We start from the raw sequence: 7,097 nt of genomic DNA, 5'->3' as shown, positions 1-7,097 counted from the left end.
AAAGCCCTGGGGGGTTTCCCGGGGTGCGGGAGGAAATGGAAAGAAGACCCCCCCCCCTGCAAACGCAAGGGCCTGCTGTTTTTTTTAGGGCGGCGAGGACGGCCATTTCCTAATTTTTTTGCCGGCCGACGAGGCTGGGCGAGGGGAAGGTGGGGGGTTCAAGTGTGAAGAGTAACCCCGCGGGGGCGATGGGAGGTTCCCCCACACCCCGCCAAAGGGCGGATGGGGCGGGCTCAAAAAATGGCAATCAAAAGCCTACAGCACCCGGTATTCCCAGGCGGTCTCCCATCCAAGTACTAACCAGGCCCGACCCTGCTTAGCTTCCGAGATCAGACGAGATCGGGCGCGTTCAGGGTGGTATGGCCGTAGACGCTCGAGCCGGCCTCCGGGAGCCTCAAGAGCCCGCGGCGCCGGGCCTCCAGGCCCGCTGAGCCCTGGGCCCCCTGGCTGACCTGGTGCTCAGCTCCCCGCACCCTCTGCCCCGCCCGCCCGCTAGCCGGGACTAGATCTGTCCCTGCTGAGCCACCAGCTGCCTCTCATCCACCTTCTGAGCTTCCAGGAGATGCGAGACGCGGGAGAGCGGCTCCCGGGGGCGGTGTGCGATGTCCCGGGGAGCCCGGAAGGGGCGCCCTCCCCAACTGGGCTCCGCTAGGGGATTCCACTTCACATCCCCATGGCAGCATTTGGTTGGGGGAGAATCCAATGGCTAAACACGTAGCTGGGACCAAAAATATGCATGTGCCTAGGCAGGGTCCAGGGGGGAGGGGGAGGTGGAGGCCGCCCACCATGTAGGCCCACAGCCAGCCCCAGGTCTGATGCGCCGTGTCCTGGGAGACCCTAGGAGGGGATATGGCCTGGGTGGTCACCCCTTCGTTTCCTCCATTTCTCCCTCTTACAGGTGGAGACCTAGCGAGGTGGCCCAGGGCGGTGTGACTCTACCAGTATCACAGTGCTGAAGCCCAGGCCTGTTGGGAGTGGCAGTCCAGGCCACATCCCACCCCGTCTAGTGATCTGGCCCTCTCTGAGTTTTTGCATCCGGCGCAGGTCACACTGCCTGTGCACAGGTGGGGCAGGTTTGATGTCATATACACCCGTCCAGGTCTCTAGAAGATTGTTTCCTGTACCATCCCTCGTGTGTCCGCAGGGTCCCTGGGAAGGCCCAGGAGGACACAGTGGCTTTGCCAGGACACTAAACCAATCAGACAACACAGGTCTCACTGGGCTCTCCTGACTGCTAGGCCCCTGGTGGCAAGAACGGGGAGCTGTGGGAGAAAGCTGAGTTGGGGAACTTGGAGTATTTCTGGGGGTGTCAGTCAAAAGCCCAGAGGGCTTTCCGGGCAAGTGTGCTTAAAGGAACACATACAGGTAATGGAACCTTGCAAACTTGATGTCACTTCCTCAGTGACAGGACAATACAGAAGCTAGAACTCTGGTCACCAGGCACCACATTCCCAAGACAGGCCCCTATCACCTCACTTGACTGGCGACCTGGGAGAGAGCAGGATGTTCTCCACTGGTCTCCAGATGTCCTTGGGCTGTGTCTTTGGAAAAGCTTACAACAAAACTGTTTCACACAGGCAGACAGTGGCTCTAGTCTCCCTTCTGACGCCTGCTGTCCTTGAGCAGTGTGTAGCCTCAGGTAACTTAGGACTGCCTAGCGTTGGCCAATCCCAGGGAGGCCACAACCGGGAGCACTTGAGGGCATCATATCAGTCCTTGCCACTGTGCGTGCGTGCCTGTGTGTGTGCGTATGCGTGTGTGTGTGTGTGTGTGTGTGTGTGTGTGTGTGTGTGCTGGAGCGAAAGAAACTGCAGGAGGGGTGGTTTGCTGGGTCTCTCAAGTGCCTACCTCAGGTCATGGGGGGCACAAGAGGAAGTGAGTGCTGGGGACCAAGCTCCCGTACCCTCTGGAAATCCTAGGGGTTGGGGGCTCATTTTATTCCTTCATGGCTAGAAGTCTATTCAGACAACCCTGTGCACCTGATCAGGGAAAATGACTTTATGGTGGGTTTTCCTACTGTGGTGAGACCCAGGCAATTTTCCAATGGCCCGGACACCAGGCGTTGCCTTATCAGAGCTCCACCCAGGTGGTCATGGAGACTCAGTTGGACTCGTACAACTTCTTCCAATCCTTGTCCGGGGGCTAGAGACCAGACCACCGGCAGTCAGAGTGGGCCTAGAGTTGAGGGTGGGTACAGAGGGCGCTGTCCCCACGGGATTAAGATGACCAAGGAGAGCCAGATATCAGATTCCCCCGAGAGTGTTCAGCAGTTCCACCTGTATTTATTTATTGATTGATTGATTGATTGATCGATTTATTTATTGATCTATTTATTTATTGATCTATTTATTTATTGATCTATTTACCTATCTATCTATCTACCTATTTATTTATTTATTTATCTATTTATTTCTCATAATCCTCGGCCAGGATATCTCTCCCTTGACTTTTAGGGAGACTGGAACAAACCGGGAGAGGCAGAGAGAAACATGGATGTGAGGGAGACACCTGGATTGGTTGCCTCAGGCAGGCGCCACCGAGGGGGCAGGGATCCAGCCTGCAAGGGAGGTAAGTGCCCTTGACCCCAGTGGAACCGGAGACCCTTCCATCCACAGGCCTGCGCTCTGTCCACTGAGCCAAGCCCGCTGGAGCCTCTCCCACTAGCGTCACAGACACATCCCTCCCATCCCGGGGTGCCCTCTGTCAGGCGGGAGACCCCTTTCCCTGATTGGGGGGTGGAGGTCGTGGTGGCCGGGGGTGGGGGATCCTAGAGTAGGCCCAGGGGTCCCCCCACCAAACCCTCAACACCGCCAAGGCGAGGAGGGGAGTGGCCGAGCCGCTCTCCTGGGCTCAGGGTGGGTGTTTGGGGGTGGGGAGGTGGAGTGTTGCAGAGTGGCAGGAAGGGGGAGGGCGTCCCAGTGGACCTCAGGGCCCTGCCTTGGCCACGGGGCGGAGCTTGGGCAAGGAAAATACAAACATAAAAAAGCCCTGTCCCCGCACCCCCCCTCCCCGACCTGGTGCTCCGCCACCCCACTCCGCACACCAGCCGCCCCAGCCCGGACCAGATCTCTTCTTGCAGAGCCATCAGCTGTCTCTGGCCCGCCCAGCCCATCTCCTGAGCTTCGAAAAGATGCAGGAGGGCGCCTTCCTTTGGGGGTGCGATTGCCTGAAATGCGGAAGGGGGTGTCCGCCGCCACCGGGTAGGACGAAGCCCCCCGAGGGATGGCACAAAGCGAGGGGCGGGCGGCCTGGGCCTTTGGTGGGGACCGCGGGGTTCCCTTAGCAGTTTGGGGAGCTAGCTCTCTCCGCAGCACCGGGGGTTCGATGGGTTCCCCCGGTTGTGGGTCCCCTGTTGCCCCCGCAGAGCACAGAGCGCTTGGGGCTTGCACGGGTGCGGGGGAATGGAAGAGACACGCCCCTGCAACGCAGGGCTGCTGTCTGTTAGGCGCGAGACGGCATTTCCTAATTTTTGACGGCGGACGAGGCTGGGCGAGGGGAGGTGGGGGTTCAGTTGTGAGAGTAGCCCCGCGGGGGCGATGGGAGGTTCCCCTCACACCCCGCCAAAGGGCGGATGGGGCGGGCTCAAAAAATGGCAATCAAAAGCCTACAGCACCCGGTATTCCCAGGCGGTCTCCCATCCAAGTACTAACCAGGCCCGACCCTGCTTAGCTTCCGAGATCAGACGAGATCGGGCGCGTTCAGGGTGGTATGGCCGTAGACGCTCGAGCCGGCCTCCGGGAGCCTCAAGAGCCCGCGGCGCCGGGCCTCCAGGCCCGCTGAGCCCTGGGCCCCCTGGCTGACCTGGTGCTCAGCTCCCCGCACCCTCTGCCCCGCCCGCCCGCTAGCCGGGACTAGATCTGTCCCTGCTGAGCCACCAGCTGCCTCTCATCCACCTTCTGAGCTTCCAGGAGATGCGAGACGCGGGAGAGCGGCTCCCGGGGGCGGTGTGCGATGTCCCGGGGAGCCCGGAAGGGGGCGCCCTCCCCAACTGGGCTCCGCTAGGGATTCCATTTCACATCCCCATGGCAGCATTTTGTTGGGGAGAATCCAATGGCTAAACACGTAGCTGGGGCCAAAAATATGCATGTGCCTAGGCAGGGTCCAGGGGGAGGGGAGGTGGAGGCCGCCCACCATGTAGGCCCACAGCCAGCCCCAGGTCTGATGCGCCGTGTCCTGGGAGACCCTAGGAGGGGATATGGCCTGGGTGGTCACCCCTTCGTTTCCTCCATTTCTCCCTCTTACAGGTGGAGACCTAGCGAGGTGGCCCAGGGCGGTGTGACTCTACCAGTATCACAGTGCTGAAGCCCAGGCCTGTTGGGAGTGGCAGTCCAGGCCACATCCCACCCCGTCTAGGCATCTGGCCCTCTCTGAGTTTTTGCATCCGGCGCAGGTCACACTGCCTGTGCACAGGTGGGGCAGGTTTGATGTCATATACACCCGTCCAGGTCTCTAGAAGATTGTTTCCTGTACCATCCCTCGTGTGTCGGCAGGGTCCCTGGGAAGGCCCAGGAGGACACAGTGGCTTTGCCAGGACACTAAACCAATCAGACAACACAGGTCTCACTGGGCTCTCCTGAATGCTAGGCCCCTGGTGGCAAGAACGGGGAGCTGTGGGAGAAAGCTGAGTTGGGGAACTTGGAGTATTTCTGGGGGTGTCAGTCAAAAGCCCAGAGGGCTTTCCGGGCAAGTGTGCTTAAAGGAACACATACAGGTAATGGAACCTTGCAAACTTGATGTCACTTCCTCAGTGACAGGACAATACAGAAGCTAGAACTCTGGTCACCAGGCACCACATTCCTGAGACAGGCCCCTATCACCTCACTTGACTGGAGACCTGGGAGAGAACAGGATGTTCTCCACTGGTCTCCAGATGTCCTTGGGCTGTGTCTTTGGAAAAGCTTACAACAAAACTGTTTCACACAGGCAGACAGTGGCTCTGGTCTCCCTTCTGACGCCTGCTGTCCTTGAGCAGTGTGTAGCCTCAGGTAACTTAGGACTGCCTAGCGTTGGCCAATCCCAGGGAGGCCACAACCGGGAGCACTTGAGGGCATCGTATCAGTCCTTGCCACTGTGTGTGCGTGCCTGTGTGTGTGTGTGTGTGTGCTGGAGCGAAAGAAACTGCAGGAGGGGTGGTTTGCTGGGTCTCTCAAGTGCCTACCTCAGGTCATGGGGGGCACAAGAGGAAGTGAGTGCTGGGGACCAAGCTTCCGTACCCTCTGGAAATCCTAGGGGTTGAGGGCTCATTTTATTCCTTCATGGCTAGAAGTCTATTCAGACAACCCTGTGCACCTGATCAGGGAAAATGACTTTATGGTGGGTTTTCCTACTGTGGTGAGACCCAGGCAATTTTCCAATGGCCCAGACACCAGGCGTTGCCTTATCAGAGCTCCACCCAGGTGGTCATGGAGACTCAGTTGGACTAGTACAACTTCTTCCAATCCTTGTCCGGGGGCTAGAGACCAGACCACCGGCAGTCAGAGTGGGCCTAGAGTTGAGGGTGGGTACAGAGGGCGCTGTCCCCACGGGATGAAGATGACCAAGGAGAGCCAGATATCAGATTCCCCCGAGAGTGTTCAGCAGTTCCACCTGTATTTATTTATTTATTTATTTATTAATTTATTAACTTATCTATTTATTTATTTATTTATTTATCTATTTATTTCTCATAATCCTCGGCCAGGATATCTCTCCCTTGACTTTTAGGGAGACTGGAAAAAACCGGGAGAGGCAGAGAGAAACATGGATGTGAGGGAGACACCTGGATTGGTTGCCTCTGGCAGGCGCCCCCGAGGGGGCAGGGTTCCAGCCTGCAAGGGAGGTAAGTGCCCTTGACCCCAGTGGAACCGGAGACCCTTCCATCCACAGGCCTGCGCTCTGTCCACTGAGCCAAGCCCGCTGGAGCCTCTTCCACTAGCGTCACAGACACATCCCTCCCATCCCGGGGTGCCCTCTGTCAGGCGGGAGACCCCTTTCCCTGATTGGGGGGTGGAGGTCGTGGTGGCCGGGGGTGGGGGATCCTAGAGTAGGCCCAGGGGTCCCCCCACCAAACCCTCAACACCGCCAAGGCGAGGAGGGGAGTGGCCGAGCCGCTCTCCTGGGCTCAGGGTGGGTGTTTGGGGGTGGGGAGGTGGAGTGTTGCAGAGTGGCAGGAAGGGGGAGGGCGTCCCAGTGGACCTCAGGGCCCTGCCTTGGCCACGGGGCGGAGCTTGGGCAAGGAAAATACAAACATAAAAAAGCCCTGTCCCCGCACCCCCCCTCCCCGACCTGGTGCTCCGCCACCCCACTCCGCACACCAGCCGCCCCAGCCCGGACCAGATCTCTTCTTGCAGAGCCATCAGCTGTCTCTGGCCCGCCCAGCCCATCTCCTGAGCTTCGAAAAGATGCAGGAGGGCGCCTTCCTTTGGGGGTGCGATTGCCTGAAATGCGGAAGGGGGTGTCCGCCGCCACCGGGTAGGACGAAGCCCCCCGAGGGATGGCACAAAGCGAGGGGCGGGCGGCCTGGGCCTTTGGTGGGGACCGCGGGGTTCCCTTAGCAGTTTGGGGAGCTACCTCCCTCCGCAGCACCGGGGGTTCGATGGGTTCCCCCGGTTGTGGGTCCCCTGTTGCCCCCGCAGAGCACAGAGCGCTTGGGGCTTGCACGGGTGCGGGGGAATGGAAGAGACACGCCCCTGCAACGCAGGGCTGCTGTCTGTTAGGCGCGAGACGGCATTTCCTAATTTTTGACGGCGGACGAGGCTGGGCGAGGGGAGGTGGGGGTTCAGTTGTGAGAGTAGCCCCGCGGGGGCGATGGGAGGTTCCCCCCACACCCCGCCAAAGGGCGGATGGGGCGGGCTCAAAAAATGGCAATCAAAAGCCTACAGCACCCGGTATTCCCAGGCGGTCTCCCATCCAAGTACTAACCAGGCCCGACCCTGCTTAGCTTCCGAGATCAGACGAGATCGGGCGCGTTCAGGGTGGTATGGCCGTAGACGCTCGAGCCGGCCTCCGGGAGCCTCAAGAGCCCGCGGCGCCGGGCCTCCAGGCCCGCTGAGCCCTGGGCCCCCTGGCTGACTGGTGCTCAGCTCCCCCGCACCTCTGCCCGCCCGCCGCTAGCGGGA

General features: G+C 59.9%; 3 non-coding genes across 3 annotated transcripts; all 3 read right to left on the bottom strand.

The window, feature by feature from the left end:
• Nucleotides 1–252: 252 nt before the first annotated feature.
• Nucleotides 253–371, bottom strand: LOC111824821. Its single transcript, XR_002827894.1, has one exon. It is a non-coding gene; the product is annotated as a 5S ribosomal RNA (ribosomal RNA).
• Nucleotides 372–3,601: 3,230 nt separating this feature from the next.
• On the bottom strand, nt 3,602–3,720 carry LOC111824820. Its single transcript, XR_002827893.1, has one exon. It is a non-coding gene; the product is annotated as a 5S ribosomal RNA (ribosomal RNA).
• Nucleotides 3,721–6,851: 3,131 nt separating this feature from the next.
• On the bottom strand, nt 6,852–6,970 carry LOC111824819. The gene has a single exon (XR_002827892.1). It is a non-coding gene; the product is annotated as a 5S ribosomal RNA (ribosomal RNA).
• Nucleotides 6,971–7,097: the final 127 nt, after the last annotated feature.

Source organism: Myotis lucifugus, unplaced genomic scaffold (assembly GCF_000147115.1).
Source record: "Myotis lucifugus unplaced genomic scaffold, Myoluc2.0 scaffold_8025, whole genome shotgun sequence".
Taxonomy (NCBI): domain Eukaryota; kingdom Metazoa; phylum Chordata; class Mammalia; order Chiroptera; family Vespertilionidae; genus Myotis; species Myotis lucifugus.
Note: the sequence above shows the minus strand (reverse complement) of the source record. Positions and strands in the feature narration are given on the sequence as shown.